Source organism: Podarcis vaucheri (assembly GCF_965113315.1).
Source record: "Podarcis vaucheri genome assembly, chromosome: 14".
Lineage (NCBI taxonomy): Eukaryota > Metazoa > Chordata > Lepidosauria > Squamata > Lacertidae > Podarcis > Podarcis vaucheri.
In genome coordinates this window covers 18,834,578-18,857,253 of record NC_138752.1, presented here as the reverse complement: position 1 = coordinate 18,857,253, position 22,676 = coordinate 18,834,578, and the positions used below count along the sequence as shown (strand labels likewise).

At 43.2% G+C, this 22,676-nt stretch overlaps 1 long non-coding RNA gene across 1 annotated transcript in view; it reads left to right on the top strand.

Moving 5' to 3' along the window:
- LOC309518564 overlaps window positions 1-22,154 on the top strand; it is an 89,624-nt gene extending 67,470 nt beyond the window's left edge. Inside the window, exon 3 of the long non-coding RNA XR_014213498.1 lies at window positions 20,646-22,154. This is a non-coding gene — a long non-coding RNA (uncharacterized lncRNA). The remainder of the gene's footprint in view (window positions 1-20,645) is intronic.
- Window positions 22,155-22,676: the final 522 nt, after the last annotated feature.

Genomic DNA, 22,676 nt, shown 5'->3' with positions numbered 1-22,676 from the left:
GGGTAGGAGAAGTTGGTAGCTTTATCCACCTCACATTCTTATTTAGCAAGAATAGGGTCGACTTTCTGATTCCTGACCCTGGCAAAATGCTGCTCCCATTTTGCACTGTGGGGGGTTCACTACACACCATGACAGTTCCTCCCCTCAGTGCATGCATGGAGAGCTCAGTCCTTCTGTATATTATCTTTTCGGTGCCTGCTAAATACATTCCTCTTTCAACAAGCTTTCTGAATGGAGATCTTCATTACAACTGGTCCCTGTATTGGATTTAAATTGATTTTATGTATGTGCCAATAAATATGTGTGCGTGTGTTTAGCAAGTGTTTTAATTCTTTTTATCAATGTATGCTTTTATTGTGCTGTAAATTGCTTCAAGATCCCTCATGGAAAATAAATAACAACAACAACAACAACAACAACAACAACAACATGGACCTGGTGTGCAGTGGAGCACTGCACTCCCCCACTCCTCACTCTAGGGTCTCAATCCAGATCTCTCTCTCCTGCCCTCCTATCTCCCTTGCAAAACACACACATACACAGTAGCAAACCATGTGCCAGATATAATGTGCAGCTTGGTCCACAAAGACTTTTAAAAATGGTCTTCAGAGACTGGCATATGAGAGCCAGTGTGGTGTAGTGGTTAAGAGCGGTAGTCTCGTAATCTGGGGAACTGGGTTTGCGTCTCCGCTTCTCCACATACAGCTGCTGGGTGACCTTTAGCCAGTCACACTTCTTTGAAGTCTCTCAGCCCCACTCACCTCACAGAGTGTTTGTTGTGGGGGAGGAAGGGAAAGGAGAATGTTAGCCGCTTTGAGACTCCTGAAGGGGAGTGAAAGGCGGGATATCAAATCCAAACTCTTCTTCTTCTTCTTAACCAATTTGCTCCTGACACCAGGTTTCGTGAGGAGTGTTTGTGAGCATAGCATCATTTCAGAGAACGGGGGTAAGGAAAGATTTTCAGCGATGTTTCCAGACCTATTTCGCGATATGTTAAATATTAGATTGCAAAGAAAGGACATCTATTTTAGGAACATAGAAAGCTGCCTCATGTGGAGCCAGATTCATTGGTCTGTCTAGCTCAGTATTGTCTACTCTACACTGGCTGGCAGCAGATCTCCAGGTTTCCAGGCAGAGGACATTCTCTATCCTGCCCGGAGATGCCGAGGGTTTGAACCCAGAACCTTCTGTATGCAAAGCTGGTGATCTGCCACTGAACTATAGTCCTTCCATTGGCTTAAGAGCATTTGCTGCGTTTATACATTAATGCCTCTTAATAGTGATAGGAATGTTATCAACACAGGTCGAACGGCAGTTGTCCTTGCTTTTCAGTACTCGTAGCTCTGGAGGCTAGGCCTGGTTAGGAGGGATGCTAAGTCTTTTGCAGCTCAGATCATGAGGTGTGAGGTGGTGGGGTAGCTGGCGAGTCTTCACGTCAGTTCACTAGTTTGCATTTTAACGCATGTTCCTCTCAACATACACTTTGTTACAAGCAATCTCCCCTAGCCCAATGCGTCGCTGAATTATTTATCTATTCATTTATATACCGCTTTCTGGCAAAAAATTTTTAAAAAATGTTTACAATTCTAAAAACGAGTCGCACAAGCCTTAAAACATACACATCCATCATTACAACGCATAATAAAGCAATCTCATTAAAACATTAAAACAGAAGCATTAATCATTAAAATACGCCGTAAAAACTACCCCATTAAATGAACGCAGTGATAAAAAGGAGGAGGCTTGTATGTTATTTTCCACTAACAAGCATTTTTATGCTCACTCTCTCCCCTCCAATATATGAAAATGTTGGATGTGTTTTCCGGCTGCAGAATCTCATTGCAAAATTCAGAGAGGTGCAAATTTTGAAGGCTAGGTGCATTTCATTTCCCGCATTGTTTTGGGACGTGTGAATGCTCGGAGGCAATATGAGTTGGAGGATGTGACAGTGCTCTTGTGGTCGGGTCCTGTTTGTGGTCGGCCCCTGTGAGAACAGGATACTGGATTAGATGGGCCTTTGGCCTGACCCAACAGGGCTTGTCTTACCTTCTTAAGGTTTGCATCAACATGCGAACCAAACTGAATTCCTTCTCCCATCCGTAGGCAGAGCCTGGGTACTAAGGCGTGGCATTTTGAGGATCACAGAGTGGAACCTGGCGTTTTTCCTTGTTTATTTTTCATTATAGTTATCCCCCAGCCCCCAATCCTTTGTGATTTGAAGGGTGCCTTATTATATTGTACGCTTCCTCGGGCATTTTGTAAATGGAAAGGTGTGTGCGCATGAGAGAGAGAGAGAGACAGAGAATAAAACTGATTTGCATAAATAATCAGGTGGACCAGATGGAGGGTTGTGGCTGTTGATTCCTTCCTTTCTTTCCTCCTTGGTTGGCTAAACACAAAATGCCAGCCTTGCCACTTGCCTTCCACCCCGCCCCTCTCTAATCGCTGATCCAGAAAGTCAATGTTGTTAGAGGTATTCATGGAGGAGGCAGAGAGGAGCCTTCTGCAGCATCTCAGACAGGGTGGGCGCACCCCAGAGAGTAGGAAGCAACCCTTTGGTGTGAGAATAGGAGTGGGTTCCACCGGGGACACATAGAGTGTCCCTGTCTTCAGCCACGATGTGACGGAGGGCACATATCACGGCAGCCGTTGGCTTGTATGCGTTGACTCCCTTTGATACGCACAATTCCATGCCGTATTAGCAACCCGTTTTCTCATGCCGTGACAGGGCAGTGTGTGTGCCCAGACACACACACACATACACCGCCCTAGTATATGCTTGCATTGTTGTGGTTGGTGGTTTTGAAGATTTCCCCTCACCAGAGGAGAGGACAAGGAGGCTGGCTGACACAGTGAGCTCTTTGTCTGGCGGTGTTGCCTGCCTGTCATACAGCTCCAGTCATCCTCGTTTCCTAGCCATCTTTCACAGAACACAGAGACTTTGTGGGGAGCCGCCTCGGAATTTTAATGTGCCTGATTTTTCAAGCCGGAGACTCAAATAATAATATGCACAGCTTGTGTCCCTTTGCTGAGCCGTTCCCTTAATGCAACGGATAAACAAATAAACAGAACAATCTCCTCAACACAGAATGGGGAAAGAATGAAAGGAATGGTATGGAGCGCTATCAACAAACAGAGGGGTTCCATATTCCCAAACTCTGGAACGCTCATTTCTCTTAGGACACATACCCTTCCCCCCTCCACCTCCATGCCAGAAGCTTTCCTTAGTAGGAAATTGGTGTCTGGATCTATCGATTTCTGGTTCTCCCATTTTCCCAATCTTAAATTCAATTCTCCACATTTCTGCAGCAATTTGTGATTTTTGTTTGTTTATTTAATTCCTTATGAAAATTCTTCAGGGTTTGAGTTTAAATTTCTCTTAATGTACACATTTTTCAAAAGCAAGTTTTGACTAGTATTTATAATTTCCCCAACACAATGGATTTTTGTATGTTGTTTTCATTAATATTTATGTATATACACACATTACCCTTCTATATGCATTTTTGTACACACTGATGAGCTGGAGAACTACAATGGAAAAACTGGGGAATGTGTAGATTCGAAGGATGGCTGTGTTTCAGTCTGTGCATTGTTTCAGAAAGGGAGAATTTGGTAAGTTTGCTTTTAAATGAGAACTGAGTTGAATTTCTCCCCTGCCCCTTGGGGTTCCTTTCACAGAGGCAGAGGCAGCAATAAAACTGAGTGCCATGTTTCCTTGGGAGATCCAGGACTTGCTCAGTCTTTTGGTAGAAGGAAATTGAATCAAGGAGCTTCTAGATGGTTGCGATTTTCCAGTGGGATTAAATCTCATATTGGCAAATTCAGGCTGCACAATTAAAGTCAACTTGGCAATCTTGCTCAACAAACACACTCCCCCAAAACAACAGCAACAACAACACCAGATCAGGCCTTTTTGTGATAAGGAAAGGGATGGGAAGTTGCACTAGAAAGTGTGGGATAACAATTGCTTGATGCATCATGTATCCTCCCCGGAAGCAAATCAGCATTAATGTTCAATAAATCATCAGCATCTTCCAACCTTCCCACAAACTTTGTGCAAACCAATCAGGATGAATGCTCAATAACCAGGTCATCTGGAAGCAATCCGAGAGTGGGATATCTGGGATAATTTGTTCACCATGGACCATCCAACTACATCTCCCCTTCTTCTGACTTATGTTCACGTTCTGCACTGTCCATTCTCTGAAAATAGGCTGCAATCCTATTCATGCTTACATGGGAGTAAGCCTGGTTGAGCACAGTGAGGCTGACTTCTGAGTGAAGATTTGTTTATTAACTTGGTAGCCTGACTTTCCACCAAATGGTGCTGAAGCAAGTAGTAGTTGCTTTAAATGTATGGTGTAGATGTGACATCTCTTTACCCTTTGGTTGTCTCTGAGATGGTGTGCAACCTTAGGTGTTTGTAAACACAAGGAAATAGGAATCTGTCTTATACTGAATCAGACCACTGGTCCATCTACTCTATTCCGAACTTAAAAATGGAAAGCGTAATGCTGGTGGTCAATAAAAGAGGTTCAAAGACTCAAGGCAAATCTACAAAAATGTAGTATAAACACCGACAATTGGGAAACACTGGCCTGCGAGCACTCGAACTGGAGAACAACCTTTACCAAAGGTGTCATGGGTTTTGAAGACACTCAAACTCAGGACAAAAGGGAGAAATGTGCTAAGAGCAGCCTTTCTCAACCTGTGGGTCCCCAGATGGGAGTTGTAGTCCAACAACATCTGGGGATCCACAGGTTGAGAACCGCTGGCTAAAAGGAAGGCACATTTGACAAATCCTCACCGTGATCAGCTCCCACCCAGAAACCTATGTCCCCACTGTGAAAGGACGTATGGATCAAGAATTGGCCTCCACAGCTACTTATGGACTCACTGTTAAAACCGTGTTTATGGAAGACAATCTTACCCAGCTACGAGTGATCGCTGACAGTGGCTCTCCAAGATTTCAGTCCCAGTATTACCTAGTGATGCCTGAGAATGAACCTGGGACCTTCTGGCTGCAAAGTAGATGCTCTTCTACCGAACTTCAGCTCTTCCCCATATCATCAATGCATGTGGAACTTTACAGCAGAAGGAGAGACAGACACAAAGACAAAGACAGACAGACAGACAGACAGACAGAGAGTGAGTCCTTGCCTCAAGTAACTTACAGTCTCAGATTTGACAGGGATAACTGAAAGAAGGGGCAACATTGATAATTTACAGCACTGTCTAAGTCACTGCCGGTTTAGCCATCCTACTAGTTACCGCATGTAATTAGTGGCATAATAAAAATACAAAATTAGGAATTATGATAAAGTATGAGTTACAGCTTCACAAATTGCTCATTACAACATCATAAATGAGCAGACTGTGAACTTCAGTTATTACAAGTCAGGAACATTTTTCAACACCAAGCAAAGTTCACTAGGGTTCTCAAACAGTACACATTTTAATTCAAACATTCTTCAAAGAGATGAATGTGCCGAGCCGGTTTCACAGTTTTGCAAGCCCCACTGCAAATCTCTCTGGTTCTTGAAACGTGGTCATGGATCATCTCCTAAAATGGCCTGATGGTTTTTATAATTGTTTTCTGAAACGTGTAAAATCTTGCATTTTGTTCTAATCATTAGCCATTGTTGTTCCCCATGCGGCTAGCTCAGAGTTTGCTGGGAAATGGCATGAACATGGCTTTGAGTCAACCTGACACCTTGTAAACTCACAATCTACAGTTCCGCCTCCCGACCAAAATGATCAAGGGGAGGAAAGGTTGCAGCCTCTGATACTTTTCAGTTTGGAGAAAAGGTAAGAGCGAGGTGACACGGGCTGAATCTAAATATATATTTTTAAAAAACACTGTGAAAATGCTTTTTAAATAAAATGTTCACAAATATATATTGAATTTGCCATTAGCTCACCATCGCCATCTAGTGTCATATTTGTACAATGCACTTAAAACATCATATTTGCGGCTATATAGCTGAGTCCACAATATAAGTTTCTGATATGCAGGTATTCCTGTTATATACCTGCTGGGATTGACAAGGCATATGACCCTCACCTGAATCTTATAGCTCTCCTGACAGGTGATTTGGTCTGCAGCCACAGTGTGGAAATAAAGGAGGAGATTGCCCACCAGATGCCAGGCACTCTATTATTCAAATTAGGTCCCAGTGTTTTTCTTACAATCCCCTTCTCAATGAATTAATCAATTTTAATCTAGCATGTAAATTCTCAAAACTTTCTTATTTGTTAATTCGAGCAACTACTGCTCTCACTTCATTACAAACAGTATTTCTACCTGCAACACACTTGAGCAAACCTGCTCCTCTTCCTTTCACAGATATTTTGTTTCCATTTGCAACTTCAGCTGCCTCTGATGTGTTATTATTTAACTCTTTGAGGGGGAAATTAGTATCAGACGTCATGTGTACGGAAGTTGCCTAATCAATTAACCAACTAGAACGGTTACTGCTAATAGTACCAGTTTTCCTATAACTTGATATTGCTGGATAGTTCTGATGAACTGAAAAAGCATTTTTAGTTTGCTTTCTGTTGCCACCCTGGAGCTTTTCTTTATTAGTGCCGCTATGTTTTGTATGATTCCTTGCAAATGAAGGAAAACAACTTTTCTGCTTGTATATGTTGATAATATAATTTTGGTTACTGAGAACAAACAAGATTGTACAAAAACAAGATTGGGCACAGGCCTGACTATGACAAAGGTGGTCTGTGTGCTTGCTTGCTGAGGCCCCCTAGATTTAGAGGCCCAAGTTGCCCTGCCCTGGCATGAAGTCTTTGCAACCTCCCCTTTTGCATCTAGGTCAGGCAGGGGTGTTAGGATCATCCTACTCATGTGCAGGACCCTGGCAGAGACACATGCCCGACTGGCATGTTCTCTCCCTTCTGGTCGGTCGTTTGGGAGCTTCAAAAGCTTTCTCCAGCCCGAACACCACAGCGGCTGATGCCAAGAGGCATCAGCACACTTAGGGATCCTGCAGAGTATTTGCAGTTTGCGTAACAGAACTCAGTAGCACAGCATTTTGGCTAATCTACTTTTATTTACATATAATACACTCGGAGCATTCTGACTTAGCTCCTTCCTCTTTCTCATCAGACAGCACAGAGAAAAAGAACATAGGACAATAGTCCCACTTCATGTAACACAGTAACACCAAAACACCCTGTCTCTGTCACTTCCCACACTGTGGAATGAAAACATACACCGTCACGTGATAGACAACAGTCCCATGACTGCAAACACGGAGCAAGAATCCTAACAAGGAGCTCCTGAGTATCTGCAAACAGCTTCCATGAATCTAAGTTCACTTTCAGACAACATAACTGCAGTGGGCACCAACCACCATTGCTCTGTTTTAAAAAGCTGGAGGAGGGGGAAATAAAGGAAAAACAAAGTCCCCCCCTCCCACCTGCCACTTTCCACCCAGCCACAAGAAGTAGCAACCCAGCAGGGCTTTGGATTTGGCAGTTTCGCCACCTTGGGTTCTTCCTCACCTTCTTTGGATAGCTCTTTGAGAGCAGTAGTTAGTTCAGATGAGAGTTTGTGCTTTTTCTTTTGGTATGTCTGAAATCATGCTGAAGGTTTCAGGACTTCCAGGTCACCTCCGCTTACATTGCACAGCCTGTCTTTTGCCTGATTCACAGAGAAATCAAGACGTTAATATTGCAGCTGCTTTGCCAGTGTATCTCACATGTACCTCATTTTCAGAGTGTTGGCATTTTGAAATGTGCAGGATGAGAGACCTGAAATTGATGCAAAACTTAGGGAAAGGTGAGAGCCCTGTTCAGGGAGGGAACACCCGGGGAACATACATTTAAAGTGTACCAAGCACACATTTAAATCCCGAGAACTGTATAGTTTGTCAAGGGTGCTGGGAACTGTAGCCCTTGGGAGGCAAACTACAGTTCCTGAGACTCTTTGGGGCAAACCATAAGCTTTCCTTTTTTTCAAAAAAAAATTTATTGGTTTTCCAAATTTAAAACAAACATATCAACAGCCATAAAAAGAAAACATCAAACAAACAAGCAAACAAACAGACATATATCCTAACTGTAAGAATTCCACTTTTGTTAACATTGTTAGCTGACTTCCTCGAATCCTCCTGGCTGAGTTTCCATATAAATCATTGTAGCAGTTTTCCAAAACTAATTTCTCATAAAATTTACATAGTCCAATTAACATCTTTCTTTCTTTTCGTTTTAACTTTTATCCATGGTATTCTACAACATCACATATTTAAATCCTAGGCCATTTTGGTGCTCGCAAGTACCGTATTTTTTGCTCTTTTCCCTCCTAAAAAGTAAGGGGAAATGTGTGTGCGTCTTATGGAGCGAATGCAGGCTGCACAGCTATCCCAGAAGCCAGAACAGCAAGAGGGATTGCTGCTTTCGCTGCGCAGCGATGGCTTCTGAGATTCAGAATTTTCCCCCCCTTGTTTTCCTCCTCCAAAAACTAGTTGCGTCTTATGGTCTGGTGTGTCATATAGAGCGAAAAATATGGTAATTCTATTTAAGTTATCTTAACATATTTAACTAAATAATCTTTAAATTTCTTCCATTCCTCTTGATACTCCTCTTCCTTCTGGTCGCGGACTCTTCCGGTCAGGTCAGCTAGCTCCGAAAAGTCCATCATCTTTATCTGCCATTCCTCCACTGTTGGTACTTCTTGTGTTTTCCAATTTTGGGCCAGCAAAATTCTAGCAGGAAACCATAAGCTTTACATGTGTGCTGGATATGCTTTAAATGTATGGTATGGTTGTGACCTCAGTGTAAAATGCTTTACCCGGATAGGAATGGACCGGGCTTTCTAATAGAGGCTAGTATGGTATAAGAGTAATACTAGAAACAGTTAATATGTCACAAGCATAATAAGGAAGACAGCAGATTTTTCAGGACACACACACAAAAAAATTCTGGTGCACAAGAAAGAAAGAAAAATTGCCTCTTGAACAATAAGAAACAGGAGATCAGCAAGGAAGATAGTACGGTTGCCTAAGAGAACACGAGGGGGAGGTATTGACACAAGGGGCACATTGCTAAAAATTAAATACATCCTTTCTTCACCTTGTGTTTACCAAGGAGGGCAGGGAAGAGATATCAAAACCAGACAGGCATTTCCCTGGAGACGGTCGGAGGCTGAATGAAATCAGCAGAGTGTTGGGGAACGGGAGCAGGAAATTAGAACCTCAGCAGACCTAGGAGGAATGCACTTCCCAGAATCCTCCGCAAAAAAAGGCAGAGGGATAAAGGACTCCTTGGTCAATTTATCCAAAAGCAGGAGGGGGCGTGGCTAGGAGTGTAGAGGTTGGTTCATGGGCTAGATAGCCAACCTGGGAGCTTTCCTACCACTCAATTGCCAACATTCTGGTAAGCTTTGTAAAAGCTTCTTAAATAAATGGAAACAGGGTGGCTTATGTCCCTTAGGGTAGTGGCATGCGAACCAATGACATTAAAAGAATAACACGGCAGTACAAACTCAATATGTACATATGCATGGCGCATGATCAGTGTGCATTTTGAGAGGCGCGGGAGCAAGCATTTGGATGAAAGGAGGTAAAATTCCAAATTACAGTGGTACCTCAGGTTACATACGCTTCAGGTTACAGACTCCCCTAACCCAGAAATAGTGCTTCAGGTTAAGAACTTTGCTTCAGGATGAGAACAGAAATCATGCTCTGGCGGCGCGGCAGCAGCAGGAGGCCCCATTAGCTAAAGTGGTGCTTCAGGTTAAGAACAGTTTCAGGTTAAGTACGGACCTGAGCTACCACTGTACCACTGTATTGGTTGGCCACTGTGAGTGCAGGATACTGGACTAGATGGGCCACTGGCCTGACCCAGCCCATTTTGGGTTGGTGTACAATGTTTGTTCCTGTGTTTTGTTTGTTTATATAGTTTACCAGTACAGTGGTACCTTGGTTTAAGAACAGCTTAGTTTATGAACAACTTGGATTAAGAACGCTGCAAACCCGGAAGTAGGTGTCTTGGTTTGTAAACTTTGCCTTGGAAGCAGAACATGTTCTGCTTCCTGTTGAGTGTGTTCCCTTTGTAAATTGAGTCCCCTGCTGCTATGGGAAAGCACACCTTGGTTTAAGAATGCTTTGGTTTAAGAACGGACTTGCGGAACAGATTAAGTTTGTAAACCAAGGTACCACTGTAAATAGAATGAAATTCAATAAAGATACTTTGGGAGGAAACAGCAACAGACATTGAGGCAGATGTTCAGGATCCCACTTAGCAGAATGTGCCAGAAGTCCCCCTTAAGTGCTACAGTCCTGGCTTACCACATTTTTAAAAAAGTGAGGGAATATACACATTACCATCTGAAGGAGAGAGGGGGTGCTGTAAGATAGGGTTCCCATATTTCAAAACATGAAAATCTGGACAAACGTTGTTTGGGCCAAAGTTGTTGAGCTCTTTGACCCTGTTTGTGATGCCTCAATCCTGGCTTTGTCCTGGAACTTCCAGACGTATGGCAACCCTATGTAAGACCATGAAGTCCGTACTATAAAATGCCCTTACTGTACCACTAGGAAAGCCAGACATTCCCTCATCATGGCTGGAGGATCATGCTGCAGCTGAGAGGCCCCCCGTTGCACCCAGCTAGCCATCACTGAGTCCAATCCCCTTCTGGTTCCTAGTAGAAACAGATAAAAACCTACTCCCTAAGTCCAGGCAGCTGAACTTGGCAGCGAACCCAGTATCCCCTTCCAACGCAAAGCACGATTTTCTATTGCATTTTAATTGTTTCTCTTGGAGTTTGATTCAGTGGGCCTCTTAGGAAGCCTCTCTTCTTCTTCCTCTGAAAAGAAGGACGAAAGTACAACAAATCACGTGAAATCAGTCTAAATCCTTCTTTTCCTCAGCACAATGGGGCTTGGTGGGGTGGGGGAGGGGTTGGTGGTTGGTGGTTGTATGATAATGACGGCTATTCTTTGCAAGCTTTTTTTTTGTCAGCAGTGAGGCGAAAGACAGGCAACTCTCCCTCCAGTGAGACGGCAGGGTTTTGGCAAACAGTCACCACAAAAAGAGAGGGGACGCTCTGTCCTTCCAATATGGCAGGATGCCTTGGGGGTGACCGCAGGCTCCTGAGGAAAGGGTGCCAATAACTCAAGAAAGGGGGTTTTGTTCTGCAGCTCAGAACACTTCCAGTGCCACCCTGGGATACCACTTCTCCCCCAAATCAATGCAGCAAAACATCTTGCCTTTATTTTATTTTATTTCCGTACGTTCATAGCACACCTTTCTTCCATCACGGAAACCTGGGGTGGAATATATCTGGTTCCTGGGACACCTCCCATTTGGTCACCAACCAGAGCACCAACCATCTTAGGACACATTCATAGTGTACCTTTAAGGCACTAGGACACGACTTTAAACGGTTGTGACTTCCCCCAAAGAATCCTGGGAATTGTGGTTAAGGGTGCTGAGTGTTGTTAGGAGACCCCTGTTCCACTCCCAGTGTGGTGTAGTGGTTAAGAGCGGTAGACTCGTAATCTGGGGAACCAGGTTTGCGTCTCCACTCCTCCACATGCAGCTGCTGGGTGACCTTGGGCCAGTCACACTTCTCTGAAGTCTCTCAGCCCCACTCACCTCACAGAGTGTTTGTTGTGGGGGAGGAAGGGAAAGGAGAATGTTAGCCGCTTTGAGACTCCTTCGGGTAGTGATAAAGCGGGATATCAAATCCAAACTACTACTACTACTACTACTACTACTACTCTTCTTCTTCTTCTTCTTCTTCTTCTTCTTCTTCTTCTTCTTCTTCTTCTTCTTCTTCTTCTTCTTCTTCTTCTTCTTCCCAGAGTTACACATTCCCAGAGTGGTTGAGCAGTCAAGTCCTTACCAGGGAATTCCGGCAGTGGTGGGTGGGGCAGGAAGCAAAAGTGGGAAGGACAACAAAAGTTAACTTTGCCTTTCACTTCCTTTCTTCACAGACTCATCCCCCCTTTTTACTCTCTCTGCAAGAAGCATGTTCAAAGTTACCTCACGTGTGCCCACTCAACGGCTTCGATTGGTAGAATTGGCCCTATTACAAGGTGCCACATAATACTTGTTCTGTATCTGTAAGAACTCAATTGTTTAGTGCAGCAGTGCCTACATTTTGAAACTCCCTGCCGACTGAAATCAAGCAATCAGCTTCACTGTAAAAGCCCAACAAGATGCTCAGAAAGCTGAGCTGATTTTAATCTGCTTCAGTATTTCTTTTTAAAAGAATTTTAAAAACATTTATTCAAAAGTTACAATACAATGTATTTTCAATCGATATATCCCCTCCACAGACACCTCTGCGATGATGGCAGCATAACAATACCCTGCTCTTCTTCAATAAAAGATACCTTTGACACAATCTGGTTCCCCTCTTTTCCTCTGTTTTAATATTTTAACTTTTGTATACTTGAAAGTATGGCTGTGATCCCCCCCCCCCAGATTTTCTTGTTTTATCTTTTCTGTAAACTTCTTTGAGGTCTTAAAAAAAACCAAACACACACCTTCAAGAGGTATATGACATTTATGAAATAAATAATAAATAAATAAAAGTTCAAATCTCACCTCGGCTTATAAGGCAGCCATAGGCAGGTGTACTAAGTTGGGCCCAACATTGGGGGGGGGGGCTTTCTCCTGGGCATAGTCGGCCAATTGGTGCCAAAGAAGGACAGAACTATTTTTATGTATGCTACAACAGCAGCAAAGTATTGGAAGACACAAGATTTACCCACTTTGGAAGAATGGCAGATGAAGCTGATGGACTATATGGAATTAGCAGAAATGACTGGCAGAAACTGAGACCAGGGAGAAGGGTCGGTGGAAGAAGATTGGAAGAAATTTAAAGATTACTTACAGAAATATTATAAAATTAATGGATGTTAGAATGATGTTGGATAGAAATTAAGTGGTTTCCAGCTGTAATGCTTTAAGGGAATATGAAAAATGGGTTATAAATAGGTAAAAATTTAATGCTATTATTTTTAAGATTAAGATTAGGATAATTAAAGAGGGTAAGGATTTGCTGAATCAACAGATGGAAGTGGAATACAAAAAAGAGAGGTATGAGGAGGTTCGGGAAACAAGCTAAAGGAAAACAAGTAATGGAAAATCTGTGTGTGTGTTTTTTAACTATTTTTATTTTGTATTTCTGTTATTTTTTATGTTTATATCTTGTTGTTGTTGTTGTTGTTATACTTTAAAAAATCTTAATAAACATCTTATAAAAAAACAACAACATTGGGGGGGGGACCAGTTGTGTTTGCATGACATCACACACATGACTCCCTGCCCCTGTTGAACCACACCTGCTGGGACGTGTGGGCACCTGCCAGGATGCTCTGGTGATCGTGACGGGGGGACACGGAGGGTGAAAATCACCCTCTGTCTCCTGCCCCCATCCTGTGGGCTAGTGCTTTGGCAATCACGGTGAGGGGCATGGAGGGCAAAAATCTCCCCCAAGCCTTCTGCTCCCGCCCCCACCTGGTGTGCTAGTGCTCACCCAGGGGCAGTGGGGGGTGGCAGCCCCCTCAATATTGCGGCGACTCAGCCTCCTGCCTCAAAATATTGAGGAGGTTGAAGTCCCTTCTGCCCCCTATATCTGCCGCCCCTGCTCATAGGCAAACCACTGTCTCCCAAACTATTCTTCTGCCTTTCAGACTCATTGTAGGGCTACTGAGGTAATGCAAAGTGCTTTGATCCCTGAATAAGAGCTGTATCGAAATGTAAAGTATGTGTATTAGTTGTAGCATTAAATATTGAACAGACATGTCCAGTCTGAGTAAAAAAACCAAATCACAGTCAAGTTTCTCTCTGTACAATTAAAATTAGCTTAACCAAGATATTGTAATATTCTGTTTTGCGGTGGTGGTGGTTACATTTACAGTTGTACCTCGGGTTAAGTACTTAATTCGTTCCGGAGGTCCGTTTTTAACCTGAAACTGTTCTTAACCTGAAAAACCACTTTAGCTAATGGGGCCTCCCGCTGCCGCCACGCTGCCACTGTGCGATTTCTGTTCTCACCCTGAAGCAAAGTTCTTAACCCAAGGTACCATTTCTGGGTTAGAGGGGTCTGTAACCTGAAGCGTATGTAACCCGAGGTACTACTGCATATCCCACCTTTTTCTCGAAAGAGCTCAAGGTGGGGCACATAGTTCTTTTCCTCCCGCCTTATTTAATCCTCACAACAGCCCTGTGAGGTAGGTGGGGCTGAGAGGCAGTGATTGTCCCAAGGTCACACTCTGAGCTTCATGGTCGAACAGGGGTTTGAACCCTGGTCTCCCAGATTCTAGTCTGACACTCTACCATACTGGCACAATATGGGTAAGAAGGAAACGGCTATATTTAGGCTCTGATATATGAGTGGTTTCTGCTGCGGTTGCTACTAATGCTGCCTGTTTCTGTTGTCAGCCATTGTCTTATGGTTGCTTTTATTGTCATTCATGATCCAAACTGTCTTGGAACTTTTCAACTGAAGGACAGTATAGAGAAATGATAGGTCAGTGGTTGGGAACCCAGGGTCAAATGCGGCCCTCGAAGCCTCTCTATCCGGCCCTCAGAATTCTCCCCAGAGGCCACACAGGGTGGTTCCAGACATAGGAAAAGACCCCCCCCCCCCACTATAAGTGAGAAATTAAACCGTTATAACAAAAGAAAAAAAAGGCTATGGAAAATCGATTAGAATATTATTATTTTTTACTCTCCAGCATCATATGGTGTTGCAGGTTGCAGTCAACACGCTGTTTTTTTGACTAATGTAACTGAGTCCTCAGTCCATACTAAGGCCACACTCTTCAGCCCTGCTTCACACCCCAAGTATTTGTGCCTGGCTGGAATTTGTCTTCGAACTCTCACAAGGCCTCGATTGTCTGAATGCTGCTCAGTCCAGTTTTAGAGGCTATACTGACCGGTCCTTTCATGTACGGGTCAGGGTTCAGGTCCAAACTGCTGTTGACTGTATGAGGCCACATTTATACACTCACTTCCTGAAGTATAATTAACTGCGAATTGTGAGGGCCACCCAACTTTGATGGAAGAATGTGTTATTATTGCCTGGCATTCATCCTCAAGTGATGGGAGAGGAGAAGAAAAAGGCCCTAATTATCCAAGGGCTCATTTCCTCCCTTAAAAATCTCCAGAATCTGATTGGCTCCTCGATTCTCTTAAGCAAACCTAAGAGCCATGCAACCGACTCTGATACCAAAACACAAGCGACTCAGCAAACAAGCGATCCCTTGATTCCATTCTTGCCCCCATCCTCCCTAATGTCATCGTAAATATCCTGGCTGCCTTCTCAAGCTGGATAAATGTGGACGTTTTACCAGTCTCCTCCATTTTGCTCCTCCAAACCATGTCAGAAATATACTGTACGTGGGAGGAAAAAGAGCTGATCTGACAACCATTTTAAAACACTGCTCCATTTGGCAGATTTAAATGCTGTTTTAAATATAGGCTGCAATAGAACATACAAAAATAGCACTGAAAAATATCCTGTCATGTTCCATATTGTGAGGAGCAAAAGAACCGGCCAGCAAAGCGAAATATTCAATTTTAAAGCGCTCTCTCTCTCTCTCTCTCACACACACACACACACACACACACACACACCGCCTTCCTCAGTGCACATTGAAGAGCCTTGTAGAAACCTAAATGCTTTTTCTATGCGATGCCTGAGCCCCCTTCATACAAATGCCATTCCCTGCTAGGGATAAGCGAGTCTGTTCATTTTGGTTTCTCTCAGTTTCTCATTTTTCCAATCTGAAGTTCAGTTCCTGGCATTTCCACATCAGTTTGCATTTTAAAAAAACAACAGAAAACCTCATGAAAATTCACCAGCATTTTAGTGCAAATTTCTCCTGATATTCTTGCCCACAATTCCCCCCTAGACACCTTTTTGCAAAGCAGTTTCCACAGATATAACGCATTTATGTGTTATTTTCACCAGTATATGTATGCACATTTTGCCTTTGTATATTCATTTTTGCACACATTATCTTGCAAAATTCAGAGAAGTGCAAATTTCAAAGGATGGTGGTGTTCAGTCTGCCTATTTATGTATTTAATAAAATAATTTATTTAACAAAACATACCATTTCAAGAAGTGTGAATTAGTTAAGTTCCCCTTTAAATGTGAACTGAAAAGAATTTTTCTCCCATCCTTGCTTGGCTGTTTCTCTGTGTGAAATTCATTGGAGACCATGTATACACTATCATATCCTCTGGTTACCTCCCGCTTGGACTACTGCAATGCTCTCTTTGTGGGGCTACCTTTAAAGGTGACTCCGAAACTACAATTAATCCAGAATGCAGCTACCAGACTGGTGATTGGGAGTGGCCGCCAGGACCATACTGTATAACACCAGTCTTACATTGACTTACATTGGCTACAAGACCTACATTGGCTCCCAGTATGTTTCTAAGCATAATTTAAAATGTTGGGGTTGACCCTTAAAGCCCTAAATTTCCTGTACTTTTATGTATGCTGTTTTGCCGGATTTGCACATTCTTTTGCAAGCAACTTCCCCCTAACATAGCACATACGTTATTTTCACCAAAATATGCATTTTTAATGCACGCTTCCCCTTAATATACATATCTCTGTCCACATGGCTGATTGGCAAACTACATTGTAAAATACAGAGAAGCACAAGTTCGGTTCATCCATTGTTTAAGGAAGAGCAAATCAGCAAAGTTTGCAGTGATATTAATAATATTAATAAAATGCAAATGGAACCATATTTATCCGACATCCCTAATCAGTTCTGTGGCTAAGTAAGGAATTGAACCCAGGTCTTCCCAGTCAAAGTGCACCACTTGATGTATTGCACCACACTGGCACCAACTTTACCCATAATGTGCAGGGTTTTTTCCCCCACCAGCCCAAATGGACGGTACATGTTGATAAGACAATGCCAGAAGAATCAATGCACATATTGGTGTTTTCTTTGGATTGCAGCCTTCTTGGAAAACCATTTGGCTTCCCTTGATGTTCCTCAGAGAGTCACTCAAAGAGGGACGTATGATTGCCTTTCTTTCCTTTCTGCTTTAGGCAAAATATGATGGCAAATCTAATTAAAAAGCCAGCCCCTGGCTCCCTCGTCTCCCATATGCATTGTTTCTACCACCACATGGCCTCAGAAGTCAGCCATTAAACCAGCCCATGCAAAAAAATAAATAAATCAGGGTGCTCCCTTTAAACCAGGCTGTTTGTGGACTTTATATTTAAACTCATGTATGCAGGTTCCTTCTTAAACCAAGCAGACAGCTGAAGGGGCCTTTCCCGAAACAACCAACCTGTGCCAGCCAATCGTGTCGCAGCGTGCATCTGCTCCTTGGCGGTTAATCACCAGATGAGCAGAGAGATTTTGGCTTGAGGGGTGTTGAGGGATTTGCTTGTATGTTTTACACTTGGTTGCATAAATTAGTTGGCACAGACAACGGCCCCTTTTCATTCTGGGCTGTTGCGCATGCCCTGCTGCTACTCTCAATGTCTTGAGTCCCAGGTCGTCTCTTGGCAAGGGGGGGGGGCAGTGCGATGTTGGGGTGAGATAATGAATCAGGAGCTTTAACTAGGGTTGGCCCTGTGACCTACATTACAGAAGAGCAGTCCTCTATTCCAAGCCCAGCATTAAGTTTTTTGGTTTTTTTTAAATGAAATTAAAAACCCCAAAAGGGAGACCCATTGCCTATCAACAGCTAGTGCCTGGGCATCAGCTATAATGCACCACTGGTTACATTCTCCCCACCCCCACCCCCAATGATAATGACCTCATTGCTTATTGACACCAGGCAGTTCCCTTCATATTACAGTGGTACCTCGGGTTACAGATGTTTCAGGTTACATACGCTTCAGGTTACAGACTCCGCTAACCCAGAAATAGTACCTCGGGTTAAGAACTTTGCTTCAGGATGAGAACAGAAATCGTGCTCCAGAGGCGCGGCGGCAGCAGGAGGCCCCATTAGCGAAAGTGGTGCTGTAGGTTAAGAACAGTTTCAGGTTAAGAACGGACCTCTGGAACGAATTAAGTACTTAACCCGAGGTACCACTGTATCCTTTTAAGCTCCCTCTGAAAACATTTCTGTTTAGGCAAGCCATATCCCAACATGTAGCAGCTGACATGTGCTTTCATCTGTTTCTAGCTAACAGTTGGTTTCAATTATATTTTGATATTTTTCCTTAAATACCTTCTTTTAGCTTTGTTTTCTATTGACAATCTTTAAATTAGCTACGTTTTTTCTGCAAACTGCTTAGAGGTTCTATTTACAAGCAAGCGGTGTATAAATGTTGTTAAAACCAAGACTTTTCTGGGGGTACTCAGTGGTACTCAACTGCCAGCACCTTCCCCAACAAAAAAGAAAAGAAAAGCACTGGTTAAAATGCATTTTAAAATGTATTTCTATTTAAATCACAGCAATTGTTGTTATTTATTGTGCATCTATACATGTAAATCAGCATATGCAAATCTTCTGCAACTATGTGACTTCTTTTGTCCTGGGGGGACATTCAGTGAATCTAGGCAACTTGTTGGTCCAATGAAGGAGTAGGAAATCCTATGGATCCATGTGCAGATGGGGGTGTAATTTTCATAAGGAATGCCGCTGGGGAGGGAAAGGGTTAAACCTCATGTATGCTACACACAGTAATCCTGATGAAAATTGGGAGGTCCTGTCCTTAGTACAGTGGTACCTCAGAAGTTAAACAGAATCCGTTCCTGTAGTCCGTCCGACTTCGGAAACATTCAGAAACCAAAGCACGGCTTCCGATTGGCCGCAAGAAGCTCCTGCAGCCAATCGGAAGCCTTGAAAGCCACGTTGGACGTCCATGTTCCAAAGAACGTTTGCAAACCAGGACACTCACTTCCGGGTTTGCAGTGTTTGGGAGCCAAAACGTTCAACTCGCAAGGCGTTCGTCAACCAAGGTACAACTGTATTTAAATTTGAAAAAACACAGAGAGATGAAGCTGCATGCTAAAGCATGGCTGAAGAACCCTTTCCAGGCTGAGGGCCACATTCCTTTCTAAGCAACCCTCTGGGGGCCACCTGACTTTCCAGGTCTCAGCACTTGACTTTGTAAAATAATAGACAAATATACCTAAAATATATGTAGAATGCTTTTATTCACTCCCACCCCCGACACTTGGCATAAGAAAGGCACATTTTCATGGTTAAAGGCTTCATTTGTTCTAAGATCAAGGTGCTGCGATTTCAGGTAATTATTAAAACTGTGGGGAAATGGCCAAATGGTTTTTATTATCCAAAAAGCAGGCCCTCCACACCTCTCTCTCTCTCTTTTAGTTGTTAAGCACTAGGGCTGGCCAGAGTCCAGGGCTGGCTCTCACAATGCGTATACATCACTTGATTCCTAACATGTTATTACTGCTCGCTAGATGACTTGCAGTTGAACGCTTAAACCAGTTCCCGGGCAAAGCATTGCATTTGAGGCAGCACCAGGAGATATGAAAGTTCTAACCTGCGCCGTGCGAGACTTGCAACATCTCATTCACACATGCAAATTATCACTTGATGCTGCAGTCAGGAAGCACGATGAGCCCCGCCTGTGTGAACTGCATGTTATACTTACCCTGGTTATATCCATACTACATTACTACAATGTTCTCTACATGGGGCTGCCATTAAAGACAACCTAGAAATGTCACAATGCAGCTGTTTTCTAATACCAGTTCTGTGCTATTTGCATTGGTAGCCTAATTGTTTATAGGACCAGCTTGCTCAGGTTAACCGTTAAAGCCCTGATTGGTTTGGAATCAAGTTATGTGAAACACCCTAGGGATGGATGGACCTGTCAATTTTGCTTCTCTCTATTTCTCATTCTTTCCCCCACCCCCCGGTCTTAAATTCGCCACATTTCTGTTAATTTCTCCTAATAAACACATTTATGTACGCAGTTTTGACTAATAAACCTATTTTGCAAGTGGTTTTCCCCAATTTAATGTCTTTTTCCCAAGCTATTTTTACTAATATGTTCATTTTTGCAAACATCATTTGGCTGAGTTACTGCATTGCAAAATTCAGATAAGTGTGAATTTTGGAAAATGACTTCAGTTCTTACATTTTCAGGAAATGCAAAACGGGGAGGTTTGCCTTGGAAATGTGAACTGAATCAAATTTCTCCTCCATTCCTACTCTGCATAAATAAACCTGCCAGGCAATACAACCTGGTCTACTGTCAAGACCCATCAGACTGCAGGGGTCCAGAGAGAGGACTTTTCCAGTAGTAGATCCATATCTGTGCTCATATGACCTTGAAGCAGATGTTTTAAAACCTTCATAATTTGCTTGGCTTTCTACTGAATTTCATGGTTTTGTGCTTCTGCAACATTTTGGCTGCTTCTGCTTTTTAGTTATTTCCACTTTATTTGCTCCGTTTACAATTTCAGCATGTGTTCAATATATTGTATTGGTTGGTTTCATGTATGTTGTGTGTTCAATATATTGTATCGGGGTTTTTCAGAACAATCTTGCGAGGGTTTGCCCTTAAAGGCAGGATGTAATAACAAATGCAACCAATGAAAAATAAAATAAAGTGGTCCATCAGCTCAGTTAGAAATCATGCTCCAAATAAATAAATAAATGCAAATAAGATCTGTAACTCTGGGTTTCCTCTTCTTTGATTTCTATAGGCAAATGTGCAGCGTTGGACCCAAGAAATTGCAGCACTGCTTGCACCCCTCTAGCAGAAGTAGGGATGGGGAACTGCCTCCAATGAATGCTGTTGGAAGAGTCTTCAGATGGAGCTTGGAAAGTTCTAGCTCAAGCTCAAGCTCAACATGTCCAAAAGGAATTGCTTCTTCTTCACATTCATCCTTTTACAAAATGGACTTGTTTGGTTCATATTCAGTTTGCTGTTCAATTCAGGTTCATCCAAGTGATCCTCAGCATTTTTTTCCTCCCACCATTCAGAATGCTTCAAGCAGCTGTGCTGAAGTATAGAATATACTTAAGAAGAGAAGGAAAACATCAACACACAGAGAGACACACCAGAATGTGATTTTTAAAAATCATTTATTTCCCCCCAACCATTATGGTCTTTCAGCTTAAAGGCTCAAAGAGAATAAAGAGGGGTTTTTTTTAAAAAAAAAAAAAGTATGCATGAATGTTATGGTTTCAAGGGGTTGCTCGAGAGTAAGCAAGCAAATGCCTCCCTGCTCGGCTGTGAAGCCTTGCTTTTGATGCCAAAATAAACTTTATTTGTCCAGAGCACCACTTTCCCGTGGCTGGCTCATTCACTGGCAGAATCTGTGAGTGGGCGGTCCTTAAACCTTCCCCAGCAGAGGAGTTTCTTGACGCCCAGTCTGCACCTCCCCTCTCGGCGCGGAAGCTTACTGCGCAAGGAGGGCGTGGGTAACGGAGGACCTCTCTCCTCCCTGCCTTGCTCAGGCACGGTGTCCTGGCACCGCCTCGCCTCCTCCGAGCCCTGAAGCTCCTCTCCACTGGAGGCATGGTTACTCTCCTCCGCTGAGGAGGTGCTGCTTCCCACGATCGTTGGGAGCTCTCTGTAATCCATCTGGCTTTGCCCCTCTTGCCCCTGCGCCGATGGCAGTTCCCTGACAATGAACTAGAAAATGAACTATAAATTTCATTAAACCTATTTCATGTTCCATTCACCCAGCAATTATGGAAACTCAGGTGTAAAATAGAGATTTTTTAAACTAATTCAGTGAACTTAGGCCTCATCTGCACTATACATTTAAAGCAGTCACTTCAGGGGTACCAACTTGAATAAAGTATTGTGGGGGCCCAGGTATGCCCTGCTCTACATAATCAATCACATGATGCAGTGCACACACATTATTTGAATGGCCATGCCCATCAACTTTGGGGACCCCCAGCCCTCTCACATATATTATTTGGGGACCTCAACCCCTAGGAGTTGGCTTCTATGAGCCACTTTAGCACTCATGGCTTTCCCCAAAGCATGCTGGGAATTGTAGTTTGTTAAGGGTGCTGAAAGTTGTTAGGAGACCTGTAGTCCCTCACTGAGCTACAATACCCAGATTTCCCTAAGAAGAGAGATTAATTGTTAAAACTATTTCTGCACGGTTTACGTGTTTCATTGTCTTATTCCTATACAGCCATTTATTTATCACCATAGCAATTTATCTCAGCAATAAAACTTGTTTGAATGGTGATGCAAGTCGTACCTTGGTTTTCGAACAGCTTAGTTCTCGAACGTTTTTGGCTCCTGAATGCCACAAACCCGGAAGTGAGTGTTCTGGTTTGCGAACTATTTTTGGAACCTGGACATCTGACGGGGCTTCCGATTGGCTGCAGGAGCTTCCTGAAGCCGATCAGAAGCTGTGCTTTGGTTTCCAAATGTTTTGGAAGTCAGACAGATTTCTGGAACGGATTCCATTCGACTTCCAAGGTACGACTGTATGGGATTTTAGATTCTGGACTTAATAGCCTTATGGGTCTCTATGTGGGTGTTTAGATGGCAATGCACATTACTGTACTTACTTCTTAACAGTTAGACCAGCTCTGCTGCATCTGTGGCCCTCCTTTTCATTCTATGGTGTGGGACCCCGGAGTCTGCCCTTAAGTCCTGACAGCACCACTGGATTCAGGTTGCGATGTATTCGCCTGTGCATGGATTATTCTTCATCCAATTATATCATGATGTTGAAGAAGACCAAACAGATACAAAGTGGAAA